This window comes from Chenopodium album, chromosome 13 (genome assembly GCF_948465745.1).
Source record: "Chenopodium album chromosome 13, dcCheAlbu1.1, whole genome shotgun sequence".
NCBI classification, from domain to species: domain Eukaryota; kingdom Viridiplantae; phylum Streptophyta; class Magnoliopsida; order Caryophyllales; family Amaranthaceae; genus Chenopodium; species Chenopodium album.
In genome coordinates, this window is record NC_137846.1 from 21325301 (window position 1) to 21339435 (window position 14135).

At 37.2% G+C, this 14135-nt stretch overlaps 1 pseudogene; it reads left to right on the forward strand.

The window, feature by feature from the left end:
* LOC145575372 (uncharacterized) overlaps positions 1-14135 on the forward strand; it is a 290973-nt pseudogene that overhangs the window by 59536 nt on the left and 217302 nt on the right.

The following is a 14135-nucleotide window of genomic DNA, read 5'->3' on the forward strand; positions in this document are numbered from 1 at the left end:
TGGTTTGACCTCTAGCTTCCCGAGACCGTGACCGAGCCACTCTAGGGGAGGACAAGGGCATTGTTCATTTTCTTTATCTTTTTTTTTGTTTTGTTACAAATTTTGTTTTTATTTTGCATTGACCTATCTTGCTTACCCTTTGAGCCTATTCCCTTTCTTGATTATGAGCCACATTACAAGCCTAATGAAATTTCGTTTCCCTAACCCTTAGTTTGGTGAAGCTTTTTGGTGTGAGAGTTTGTTTTGTGTTGTGATGGTTTGAATGAAAATAAGGAAGCAATATGCTCTTTTGGACCAAGCAAGAAAGTAAATTGTATATGTTGTGTGTAATAAAGCAAATGCATTCAAGAAAAAGCCGTCCATATTTTAAAAAAAGGCAAGGACACTAAATAAGAGTTCAAAAAAAAAAAAAAAGAAAGAGAAAATAAAAAAAGGAGAAAAAACTATCAAAATTTCATAAAAATTGGAAAAGAATGAAACAAAAAAAAAAAAAAATACTTGGTTTTGTTCTCTTCCCTAGTTTAAGCATTGGGGACAATGCTTCGCTTAAGCTTAGCGGGAGTGTTTGATGAGTGTCATTTATGGCACTTATTTAGCTTCTTATAGGATGATTTTTCATTGATTTTAATTTACATCTCTTTTATCTCCTTTTCTCTAGTTTTACTTGTACTTTCTCTATTTTGCATTTTCTTTAGTTGCTTTCTTACTTTCTTGCTTTTCTTAGTTTATTTTGCATTTTCTTCTTTACTTGTTTGCTTTTCTTTGATTTTAGGAATTAGGTGATGTTCGAGAGGCTCATTGGAACTCTCTCTGGGTATTCAAGGCCAAAGATGTATCTCGGCTCCCCCACTTGAAGCTCAAAAGGAAAGGAGTGCAAGAGTCAAGTCTTCAAGGCCGCGCTCTCATGCCGCATGGACATTAAAAGACGGTGTTGAACACACCGTAAGGGCTTCAAGAAACTACCTCCGCAACATGCATCATCTGGAGCGCACGGGGGCATCTTCGAGCGCACTTAGCATTTCCCCTGCTCCCGGGGCGCGGCCGCGCGCGAAGGAGGAGCGGCCGCGCAGGTGGAGCACGCGGCCGCGCGCTCTCTCTCCCTTATTTCCGTACCCATTTTGTTGCGACCGCGCTTAGGGGTGAAAGGCCGCGCCTTTTGAGGTCTCTTTTGGACGTCTAACTAAGTTCTCCTTAGTTTTACTATATATAGATTTCCTTCATTTCTAGAGAGAAAAATATATCTTAGAATTAAGCTTTAGATTTAGTTTTTGATTAGAATTTTAGAGAGAGAAGCTCTTGATTTTGAAGATTTTTGCTTAGATTTAGAGAGAGAAACTTGGTGATGTTGATGAATGATACTTTCAATCTTCCACCTCTTTGATTTTGATTAAAGTTTTGTAAGAATTCTTTACTCTTTAATGCAATTTCATGTTTGATTTTTGATTTTGATTGAATTACTTGTTGTTTATTTGATTTGATTTTGATAAGTTTGAGCATATTTTGATTACTATGTTGATGATGAAATTTGTGATTAGATTTTCTTTGTTATTCAAATTTACAATGTGTAGTGAGTAGATTACTTGTTGGGGATGGGGTATGAGTGATAATTCATGGTTAATTGGGGGAGATTGATTGATCATCATTGTGATTAAATTGGTTAGTAAAATTTGTGCATGTGTTTGATATCTTGAGGAGTGATTAACCTCAACTATCGTGCTAGATTGCATAATAGGTTTCAATGACATGAACAATTAATTTGCAAGCTATTATTATCGATTGATCTCAATTTGCGATTTTCCTTTGAAGTCATTTATAGAGACATCTAGCTTGACCCTAGGAAATAGCTCTTTGAGTGATTTTGATTGCATTTCTTACTTTCCCTTGCATTATATGCTTGATCGATTTCTTTCCCAATTAGCATGCTTATCATGAGTGCATGTGAATCCCGACTCCCTAGCATTCTTTATATCATTCTAGTAACCATTTAATTGTATTGTTAGGCTTGTTAGACCAACCCTCATTTAACCTTCGGAATAGCTTAGCTTGAGACCGTAGTAAATACCGCATTTCCTAGGGTTCGACCCAGACTTACCCCTATACCTAGGGTTAGATTTGGTTGTATAAATTTTGTTTTGATCGGGAAAGTTAGTTACCAACGACCTAGGTTTATCCCTTGTCAAAAATGGCACCGTTGCCGGGGATTGGCATGGTTATTTGCTATTGTTGATTGAGTCTATTCCATTTTATTTGAAAAATACAAAAAGATTTTCTTTCTTTTAGGCTACATTTTTAGCCGTGCTACTAATTGTTTCTTTTGAGATTGTATACATAGAGCACGTGGTTGTTATCTAGTGCCATTTGAAGCATGGGAGAAAATTCAAGAGTGGCATTGAAGGAGCTAGGAGTTCTGGGAGCCTATAGGTATGAGAGTGGGATTGATCTACCTACGACACCAGCAACCGACTTTGAGATTAGACCGGCCATGATTACTTTGATAGAGAGGCGTCAATATAGTGGTGCAAAGCATGAGAGTCCCCTCAATAATCTTAAGGAGTTTGAGAATTATTGCAACACAATCAAGGTGAATGGGATTTCTCAAGAGTTTATTCGCCTTAAGCTTTTCCCTTTTTCTCTCATTGGACGCGCATTGGAGTGGTTGGACAAGGAGGTGAAACCAAACTCCTTGAGGACATGGGATGAAGTGACTAAGGAGTTTCAATCTCGATTCTATCCACAAAAGAAGATGGCCGAAGTGAGAGCTCTTATCCAAATCTTCAAGCAAAAACCCAATGAAAGTCTTTATGAGGCATGGGAGAGGTATAAGTAATACCAAAGAGAGTGCCCACACCCTAGGATTCCTACCAATAAAATCATTCAAATATTCTATGGAGGTCTAAGCCCTCGAGGAAAATCTTGTCTTGATACGGGAGCCGGAGGACCAATAATGAACAAGATGGAGGAGGAAGTGGTGGACGTCATTGAAGATGTAGTGAGGCATTATATGGATTGGCAAGATGATGAGTGTGAAACAACAAGAAAAAGTGGTGCTTCGGTGTACTTGGCTGATCACATCAATGCCATCAACAACTTGTCTTCACAAATCTCGGAATTAGGGAAGGAAATGACCTCAATTAAGGCCAAACTTGAGAGTGCTTCTTCCCATGCACCGATTCTTCCCTCCCAAAATAAGGGGAGAGGTACATTTCCTAACTCAAATCCACTTCCCTCTTCTAGCAACATGTTTAGTGGTTATATGTTTTGTGATTTATTTGAATCATATGACCATATATGATGCTTCAAATTGTCCTAATGCTTCTTTTGATGGATGTGATGATTATGTTGGTAATGAGAATAAACATGTTAACTATGTGTCTAATAACAATGTTGGACCTAGATTTGATAATCAAAGAAATAATGGGAATAGGAACTATCATAATGGGAATTTTTATAATTATAACCACAATGGGGGTTATAGTAACCAAGGAAACCAAGGTTTCCGAGGCAACTATAACCACAAGGTTATGGTGGTCAAAACCAAGGGCAAGGATATGGGAACCATAATCAAAATTATGGTAATCATAACCAAGGTGGCCAAAATCAAGGTCGGGGCAATTGGAGTAACCAAAATAGGAGCAATTTTCAAAACAACAATCAAAGGGGTCCCCCACCCGGTTTTCTTCCAAAGGCTCAAGGTCCAAATGATAGCTCTTATGCTCAATCATCTCCTTCAAGAGGTAGTTTGGAGGATGTCATTGGAAATCAAATCAAGGTGTTAAACACTTACATGTCACCTAGTGATAAGAAGTTTAAAGACATGATGGCTCATAGTAAGATGTTGGAGAATCAAATTTCTCGATTGGCAAATATTTTGAAAGAGCATGCTATTGACGAGGGGAAAAACTAGGTCGTTGATTAATCCTCCCTAAGTTAAACTAAATTTATAAACACTTAACATAACTAAATCTAAGTATAGAGGTAAGTCAAGGGTCGAACCCAAAGGAACGGTTATGTCCAAGTGCTTTCAATGTGCGCCTAAGCTAGGTTGAAGCCGAAGGTAAAGAGATAACGTTACCAACTAACAAAACAAACAACCAAACAAATAAAACACTAGGGAATGGGGATCAACAAGTAATCATGATAATTGCAACAACTTGGGAAGAACATGCCAATCAAAGGTTGTGAAGACTAATGATAAGAGCTATTAATTAGAATAAAAAAGCTATCTCCTAATCGTTAAGCTAGATGTCTCTACGAATAACAAATTAAGAGAATCACAATCATAACCAATCGATAATTGCGATTCCTAAATCAATTGGTCGTGTCTTTAGCAATTACAATGCAATGTAGCATAATTCTCAAGGCCTAATTGAATTACACACATGAAAACTTACATTAATCACTTTAATCTCAACAATCAATCAACACAATTCTCAAATTAATCACAATCAATCAATCATACAAGTTTCACCCAATCCCTAGCCAAACAACTACTCAAAGATCATCATTTAATCAACAAGCAACTAAGGAAATCAAGAATCAACAAAATATCAAGAACAATTACACTAATCAAGATCAAACATCCAAATCAAATCAAACAAACAAACAAACATGAAATTAAACAAAGCAATAAAATGAGATAGAGTTAGAAATGCTCATTGATTGATTATGGAGATCTTCAATACAATTGTCACCTTGAATCTTAAATCTCTCAAATCCCCAATGAAATTCCTTACTTTCTCTCTCTAAATCTACTCCTAAAACGAACCCTAGATCTAGAGAGAGAAGTTCTCAACTAAGCTAAAATTATTATTAAAATTATGTCTAGCACTTCTCATAAAAATCGGGATAAATAGGTATTTATAAGAGGCGCGGAAAAAAAAATCGAGCGAAGTCTAAAATAGGGAGGAGAGCCCGGGCAGGCAAGGGTGCACGGGGCATGCGTGCTCGCGCAAAGGGGTTGTGCACTCGCGCTCTTCTAGGTTTCTTCGACTTCTTTGTCGCTTCGTGCGCTCGCAAATGGGTCTCGTTTGCTCCACTTGATACATGTTGGGGGTGGCAGTTTCCTAGGGCCTCCACGGTGGGTTCAACACCATCTTTTATGAGAGCAGGACTTGAGAATGCAAGAGCTAGAACTTGGAGCATCCATTTCCTTTCATCTTGAGTTTCCCATTGCTATGAGCTTACTCCAAAAGCATCTTCTAACTTAGAAAACCACCAATATCGAGACCTAAACCTCGTATAAAACCTACAACCACGAAAAAAGGAGAAATAAAGGAGAAAACACAAGAAAAACCATAAAAACACAAAACTAGAGAGAAAAGGGAAATAAAGAGAAAATGCATGAAACTAAGCATTTATTAAGAAAGAAAGCTATGAAAAGAAGTTAAAAACAACCTAAATACTCATCAAATGAGTGCCATAAATGGCACTCATTAAATGCCTCGAAGCTTAACTTTTGCTTGTCCTCGAGCAAAACCAAAACAAGTAAGGGAAAAATGATGAGCTTATTCAAACAAACAAAAGAAGAAGAGAATGAGACAAGAATATACACTAACTTACTTTCGTAGGAATAACGGTTAATTTTAGCAACTAAAGACAAGCCATTTAAACCCCTAGATCGCCCTAGAGGAGAGTGATGCTCTCATAAGGTTTTCCTAGGAGATTAACCCATAACTCTCACAAACCAAACAAACAAGGTAAAGCATGAAAAAGAAGCAAGAAGAAAAGAAAAGAAAACAAATGTTCAAGAGTGGACTTTTGCAAATGAACAAGCACAAATGGATGCAATTCTTTCTAAACAAGTAAGGGAGTGCACGTTTCAAGATATCCAAGTTGATTGAAACATAAAATATGCTAAGCATAGAGAATTAATGAAACACAATTCACCTTCATCTCAAAACATTTTACCACAATCTCCCAATTAGCTTCAAATCCACCTCTAGCGAGCATCTCAATGATTCCTCGAAGGAATCGAAAAAAGAAAGAGATTTAAGGCTACTCGACATCTCGACTATTGCACACCACTCTATAGGCTTGACTCAAATATCCCTCCACTAACTTGTGACTCAACCAAAAAGGTCAAAATGTCTTGAAAAGGGTTGTAATGTAAGGGCGAAAAGGGTGAAGGTAGGCATAAATTTAAAATTTGGTGGTATACCTATATTGTGAAGCAAAGATTGGCCAAATCTTAGCACCAAAACCAAGTATCACCAAACAAAAACACCAACACCCCCAAGCTTATTCAAAGCCAAAATCACAAACATATATATACAAAAAGCGTAATAACGCTTCCCCCTAAGCTTAAACAAAGCATTGTCCTCAATGCTTAAAACAGGGAGAAAGACACTTATATCAAAATATTTTTGAGTTTTTTTCATTTTTCACATTTTTTTTTCTTTTGCCAAAGTATTTGAATTTGCTTTGCCTTTTTCTCATTTTTTCATTTTTCACTTTATTTCACTGTTCTCGCCTCTTTTAACTGTGGATGGCTTTTTCTACTTGGCATTTACCTTTATTCACAAAATATTTACAATACAAACTTGCTTACATTGAAAGAACCAAACAATCATTCTCATCCACTAAAACTCCAACAATAGAGACCAAATGCTTCACAAAAACCAATGATGGGAACAAGAATGAAACAAAAGGCTCAAAAGCTAAAGATGTGGCTTAAAAAGAAGGGTATAAGGCTCAAATGGTTAGCAAGAAAGCAAATGAAAACCCAAAATAAAGAAATAGAAAACTATCCTAGAAAAGTAAAAATTACCACCCCGAAAAGATGCCTTTGTCCTTCCTAAATGGCTCGGTCGCGATCTCAGGAGACAAGAGTCAAGTTCTAAATAAAGCATACAATAGTCAAGGATCCATGTTCCACTCATGCAAAATATGTAGAAGACTTTAAAATAATTAAACCTCACATGGTTGTAGCAATAACTCACTATTAGTTTCAATTTCACCAAAAGGGAGCAATTTTAATTTTTCACAAACAATTAGAATCCGGCTTCAAGGTCCCAAAAGTTCTAAAGACACTACCTTAGCATACTCTATCCTAGAATTAACCAAAGATACTCTCAAACTGTGCACACTGTTACCATTTAAGAAGAAAAGCATTCAACTATACAAGTCCAAAAGTATTATGTCTAAAGCAAGAACAAAACAAAATAGAAATGCAAATTTGCCTTGAAAAAAACAAAAATCTTTTTGGAGTTTTTCAAAATAAAGAACATGAAAATGCGTATTCAATCATGCATATCATATATGAATGAAAATCCCACCAAACATGATAGAATACCCTCCCCCAAGCTTGAATGAGACAACACACTCAAACATAAATCAAATAATCCATGGGAGGGTAAAAGAAAGAAATCAGTCCAACAAACCAACACAAGTCCAACAAATCACCAACTATTAGAGGAAGAGCAAGGAAAGATATAACTGGATTAAGGTGGGTGTAATTACCCGCAAATGACCCAATTAAACCTTTCAAAGCCACTTTCCCTTAGAATTGAATCTTACTTTCCATATGCTAGCAAATGTGGAGTCATACTTCCTTGAATATCGATTCAAACCAATGCACCAAAGTATATAGAGTCACGTACCTAGCAAAAGGCACACAATCATTTCCATGAGAGAAAATCTATTCTTAAAAAAAAAGAAAATGAAAGCAATAAAACACGGGTTACTTCTCGAGAAAGGCTTGCTTAAGGTCTAAGCTTGACTGCTCTATTAAATAATATTGCAACGAACGCAAGAGCTTGTCAAATGCACTACTACACATTTCGTAAGATAGAAGGTAGGAAAATGACGGGAAGAGGGTGTGCAACAAGCTAAGTGCACACCTATGAGGACAGAGATGCTTAGAAAAGGAAGAAAAATCAAAAGCAAATTCAACAAAATAAGAAGAAGAAGAAAAGGAAGAAGAAGAAGAAGAAGAAGAAGAAGAAGAAGAAGAAGAAGAAGAAGAAGAAGAAGAAGAAGAAGAAGAAGAAGAAGAAGAAAAAGAAAAAGAAGGATAAGGCAAACTCTCCTCAAAAGATTTTTGGGTGGAAAAATCACCCTTCTCCTCAATAGAAGACGAATGAGGGACATGTAAATCATCATAGACAAGGGGGTCCCCAATAGGCTTATTGACAAAAGAAGGAAGGGACATAGGAATGTAGGGGATATGGTCAAATTTTCTTGAAAAGAAGACATGAGAAGAAGGGATAGAGGCAATGGTCTCACAATTGAACTCTTCCTCATCACCATGCCTCACATCACCAATAAGAACATGAAAATCAATCATAGAATCCTCAAAATAAGAACACTCATGACCTCCATCTTCCTCAAACATCAACTTCCAAGAGGAACTACATGATCCCCTCCATCACAACAATAAACAATAACTCCCTCAACATCCTTAAAGCCCAAAGTCTCAAAACCATGCATGAATGGATGCAAATTCATTTCAAACTCATCTCTCTCCCATGAAGCATCCTCAATGAACTCATTCAAAAGGCTATAGGTTTTCATTTGACTCTCAAAGAACACATTGGACATTACCTCAAACGAGTCCAAATACTCATGGATAGAAGAATCACAATCATGCTCAAGAGACTCATCAAGATGGGAAGGAGGGTTTGGATTTTCAAATTCAACACTCTCTTCATTCTCAACTACTTCATCATAACTCAAATGCTCATTAATGGGATTCTCACACTCTCTTGGTTGCTCAAAATCATCATCATCCTCAAAACACAGATTAGATTTAGAATTTTCACAAACAAGCATCAAAGATGACAATTGGCTTTCTAGCTCTTCACCTCTCCTTATTTCCTCCTCAAAAGGCTCATCACTTTTTTTCATCATCTCCAACTGACTTCTCATAGAATTAAGAACCGACTCCTTACTAGGCCCAAGCTCATTACTAAGCTCAATATGCCTAATTTGAGTTTCAAAAATAGCAATAAGAGTTTCAAAAGGTTTAGAAGATTGAGGTTCAACAAGAAAAGAAGAATTACAACCAAGATTGGAAGAATCAACATGAAAATCATGAGCATATTCATTACACTGGGGAGTGGGGGCACAATCAAGCATATGAGATTCGTCATCAAGGGACCGAAGCACATCACAAGAAGGCATGGTAAATAATGAAGAAAATTGAAACACACCATTAGCATCAACTTAAGCATGTACTTCATTATCATGAACAAAAGAGGAAATAGAGTTGAAATCATTTGTTCTAGGTTCAATCATGGAAACATATGACAATTCATGGGGATTCATGCTAATAGTGGAAGAATCAAGACATTGCACATTAATATTAGAAACATGATTACCCCTTATAAACATCCTAAGCAAACCAAACATAAAAATCCCAAGCATCATAAATTGACAATGCTCTAAATTCATCATTATGCATGTATTCAACTTCATCCCTAGTTTGCTCATCAAACCAAAATAACAAATCTCACAGGCTTCCCAAAGAATACAACAATTATAATCAAGAAATCCCTCAAGTCTATTGGAATATTCACAAAAAGGCTCATTGTCATATTGAGGTAACGAGAGAAATGCCATTTTTTTTTCAAAACAAGAAAAAATCAAATAAAAGAAAAGTATATACAAAGACCTAGACTCAAGCAATCAAAAACACTTAAACATAGACATTGTTCCCTGGCAACGTCGCCACTTTGACGAGGGGGAAAAACTAGGTCGTTGACTAATCCTCCCTAAGTCAAACTAAATTTATAAACACTTAACAAACCTAAATCTAAGTATAGAGGTAAGTAAAGGGTCGAACCCATTGGAATGGTTATGTCCAAGTGCTTTCAATGTGCGCCTAAGCTAGGTCGAAGCTGAAGGTGAAGAGGTAACGCTACCAACTGACAAAATAAACAACCAAATAAATAAAACACTAGGAAATGGAGATCAACAAGTAATCATGACAATTGCAACAACTTGGGAAGATCATGCCAATCAAAGGTTGTGAAGATTAATGATAAGAGCTATCAATTGGAATAACAAATTAAGAGAATCACAATCAAAACCAATCGATAATTGCGATTCCTAAATCAATTGGTCGTGTCATTAGCAATTACAATGCAATCTAGCATAATTCTCAAGGCCTAATCGAATTACACACATGCAAACTTACATTAATCACATTAATCTCAACAATCAATCAACATAATTCCTAAATTAATTACAATCAATTAATCATACAAGTTTCACCTAATCCCTAGCCAAACAACTACTTAAAGATCATCATCTAATCAACAAGCAACTAAAGAAATCAAGAATCAACAAAATATCAAGAGCAATTACACTAATCAAGATCAAACATCCAAATCAAATCAAACAAACAAACGTGAAATTAAACAAAGCAATAAAATGAGATAGAGTTAGAAATCCTCATTGATTAATTATGGGATCTTCAATAAAATTGTCACCTTGAATCTTCAATCTTTCAAATCCCCAATGAAATTTCTCACTTTCTCTCTCTAAATCTACTCCTATAACTAACCCTAGATCTAGAGAAAGAAGCTCTCAACTAAGCTAAAATTATGATCAAAATTATGTCTAGCACTTGTCATAAAAATCGGGTTAATTAGGTATTTATAAGAGGCGTGGAAAACGAAATCGAGCGAAGCCGAAAATAGGGAGGAGAGCCCGCGCAGGCAGGGGTGCGCGCCCGCGCATGGGGCATGTGCGCCCGCGCGTGTGGCCTACGTCCCCACGTTCTTCTGGGTTTCGTTGACTTCTTTGCCGCTTCGTGCACTCGTAAATGGGTCTCGTGAGCTCCACTTGATACATGTTTGGGGTGGCAGTTTTCAAGGGCCTTCAGGGTGGGTTCAACACCATCTTTCATGTGAGCACGGCTTAAGAGTGCAAGAGCTAGAACTTGGAGCATCCATTTCCTTGCATCTTGAGCTTCCCAATGCTATGAGCTTACTCCAAAAGCATCTTCCAACTTAGAAAACCACCAATATCGAGACCCAAACCTCGTACAATACCTACAACCACGAAAAAAGGAAAAATGAAGGAGAAAACACAAGAAAAACCATAAAAACACAAAACAAGAGAGAAAAGGGAAATAAAGAGAAAATGCATAAAACTAAGCATTTATTAAGAAAGAAAGCTATGAAAAGAAGGTAAAACAACCTAAATACTCATCAAATGAGTGCCATAATGGCACTCATCAGATAGACCTTCTTCCCTACCATCTCAAGGTGTAGATCCTAAGAGATTGCCATAGTGACGAGGAGTGGTAGGATTCTTGAGAATGTAGAGCCTAAGAAGAGTGAGGCTAAAGAGAGTTCTAAGGAAGTTTTGGTTGAAGATGAGGAAGGAAAAAGCTCTTTGAATGAAGATGTCGTTAAAAAACCAATTGAAAAAGAAAAAGAGAAAGTGAGAGAATTTATTAAACCTAAGCTCCCATACCCCCAAAAGTTTAATAGGCACAAGTTAGATGAACAATTTTGCAAATTCATAAAGATGCTTAGGCAACTTCATCTTACCCTTCCATTTACCGATTTTATTAACCAAATGCCAAATTATGCAAAATTTCTTAAGGACATCTTGAGTGGAAGAAGAACTTGTGATATAGCCAAAATGGTTAGCTTGACCGAGAATTGTAGTGCAATCATTATGAACAAGATGCCGCCCAAGTTGAAGGACCTCGAAAACTTTTCTATCCCTTGTGCTATCTATAAGATGCAAATTGATAATGCCTTGTGTGACTTAGGAGCTAGTGTTAGCCTTAGGACATATTCGGTTTATCAAAGACTTGAGTTAGGAGAACTTTCACCTACCAACATTACCTTGCAATTAGCCGATAGATCAATTAAGATTCTAAAAGGTAAGGTAGAAGATGTTCCCTTGAGGGTAGGAAAGTTTGTAATTCCGGTTGATTTTGTTGTTCTTAAAATGGATGAGGATTCCAATATTCCTATCATACTTGGTAGACCTTTTCTTGGTACATCGGGTGCCATGATTGATGTTAAAAGTGCTAAGATTTCTCTCAAAGTTGGAGAAGAAGTTATTGAATTTGATTTGAATGAAAGCATGAAATATCCTTCTTCTTCACTTGAAAATTTCATGAGAGTTGAAATCTTGGATGATATTGTGAATTCTATGCATGAGCACTTGCTCCCCTATAATGATCCATTTGAGTATGTTTTTTTGAACAAGGAAAACATAGGTGAGCATGGCAAGGAAATAGCTTTCTTTGAAAGAGTCATTAATAAAAGCATGGAGGAGAGTGATGATCTCATTTGCATGGGAATTTCAAGCCAAGATGCATTGCAAGTGGCCTCAACCATGGAAGGTAAAGGTGTACCAATTGTAGAGCTCAAACCTCTACCATCATACATTAGGTATGAATTCTTAGGTCCCAATTCTACTTATCCCATCATTGTTAGTTCCTCTTTGAGTGAGAGTCAAGCTCAAAAGTTATGTGATGTTTTAAGAAGGCACCAAGGTGCTTTGGGCTATACAATTGATGACCTCAAAGGTATAAGCCCGGCTTTATGTTCACACCATATTACTCTTGAGGAGGGCGCCTAACCTAACATAGAAAGAAGGAAATCACTAAGCTATTGGATGCGGGGATATGTTGTCCCAAAGAAAAGAGGAATGACCGTTGTAAAGAATGAGAAAGGTGAGCTCATTCCTACAAGGACGGTCACGGGATGGCGAATGTGTATAGACTATCGACATCTAAACACATCCACTAAAAAGGATCATTTTCCCCTTCCATTCATTGATCAAATGCTTGAAAGACTAACAAGGCACAAGTATTATTGCTTTCTTGATGGATATTTCGGGTTTTTCCAAATTCCTATTTTACCCGGATGACCAAGAAAAAAAAACTGTTACTTGTCCATATGGAACTTTTGCCTATAGAAGAATGTCATTGGGGCTTTGCAACGCCCCGCCACTTTCCAACGATGTATGATGAGCATATTTGGAGATATGTTGGAAGAGGAAATGGAGGTGTTCATGGATGATTTTTCGATTGTAGGAGTTTTATTTGAGGCATGCCTTGAGAATCTTGAGAAATGTTTGGCTTGATGTGAGAAGGTGAAGTTGGTTTTGAATTGGGAGAAATGTCATTTCATGGTTGAGGAAGGCATTGTCCTTGGTCACAAGATCTCTCACAAGGGCTTAGAGGTGGACAAAGCAAAGATTGAAGTGATTGAGAAGCTTCCACCTCCGGTTAATTTAAAAGGAATGAGATCTTTCTTGGGCATGCCGGGTTCTATAGAAGATTCATCAAGGATTTCTCTCTTATTGCAAAACCTCTCAATGATCTTCTTCAAAAAGATGCCATTTTTGTGTTTGATGAGAGATGCTTGGAGGCTTTTAAAAAGTTGAAAAAAGCTTTGATCTCTACTCCCATTGTCCAAGCCCCGAGGTGGAATTTGCCTTTTGAATTGATGTGCGATGCTAGTGACATGGCCATTGGAGGAGTTTTAGGTCAAAGGGTGGATAAAAAGCTTCATGTCATCTACTATATTTCAAAGACCCTCAATGGAGCTCAAAGGAACTACACAACAGCGGAGAAGAAGTTTTTAGCAATTGTGCATGCTTTTGAAAAGTTCTGTTGTTATTTGTTGGTTTTTAAGACCATTGTCTTCACAGATCATGCGGCTCTCAAATATCTCTTTACCGAAAAAGAATCCAAGCCAAGGTTGATCCGGGTGCTCGAGCTTCAAACTTTTGACATTGATATTAGAGATAAAAAAGGAGCAGAAAATGTTATAGCGGACTATCTTTCTCGCCTTGAAGATTCCCAAATCCAAGATGATGGTTCTCCAATTAAAGATAGGATGCTTGATGACTCCTTGTATGCCGTTAATGTGAAAGAGCTTCCAAGGTTTTCCAACTTGGTAAACTACCTTGCATGTGGGTAGTTTCCGCCTTCATTCTCCAAAACGAAAAGAAGAAGCTCAAGAGAGAGGCTAGGCACTATTTGTGGGATGATCCCATCTTTTACAAAAGAGGAATTAATGGCTTGCTAAGACGTTGTGTTCCAAATGAGGAGATGCCAAGTGTGTTGAAAATGTGTCATTCGGATCCTAGTGGTGGTCATATGGGTGTTTCTAAAACTGCCACTAAGATTCTTCAAAGTGGTTTGTGGTGGCCTCATCTCT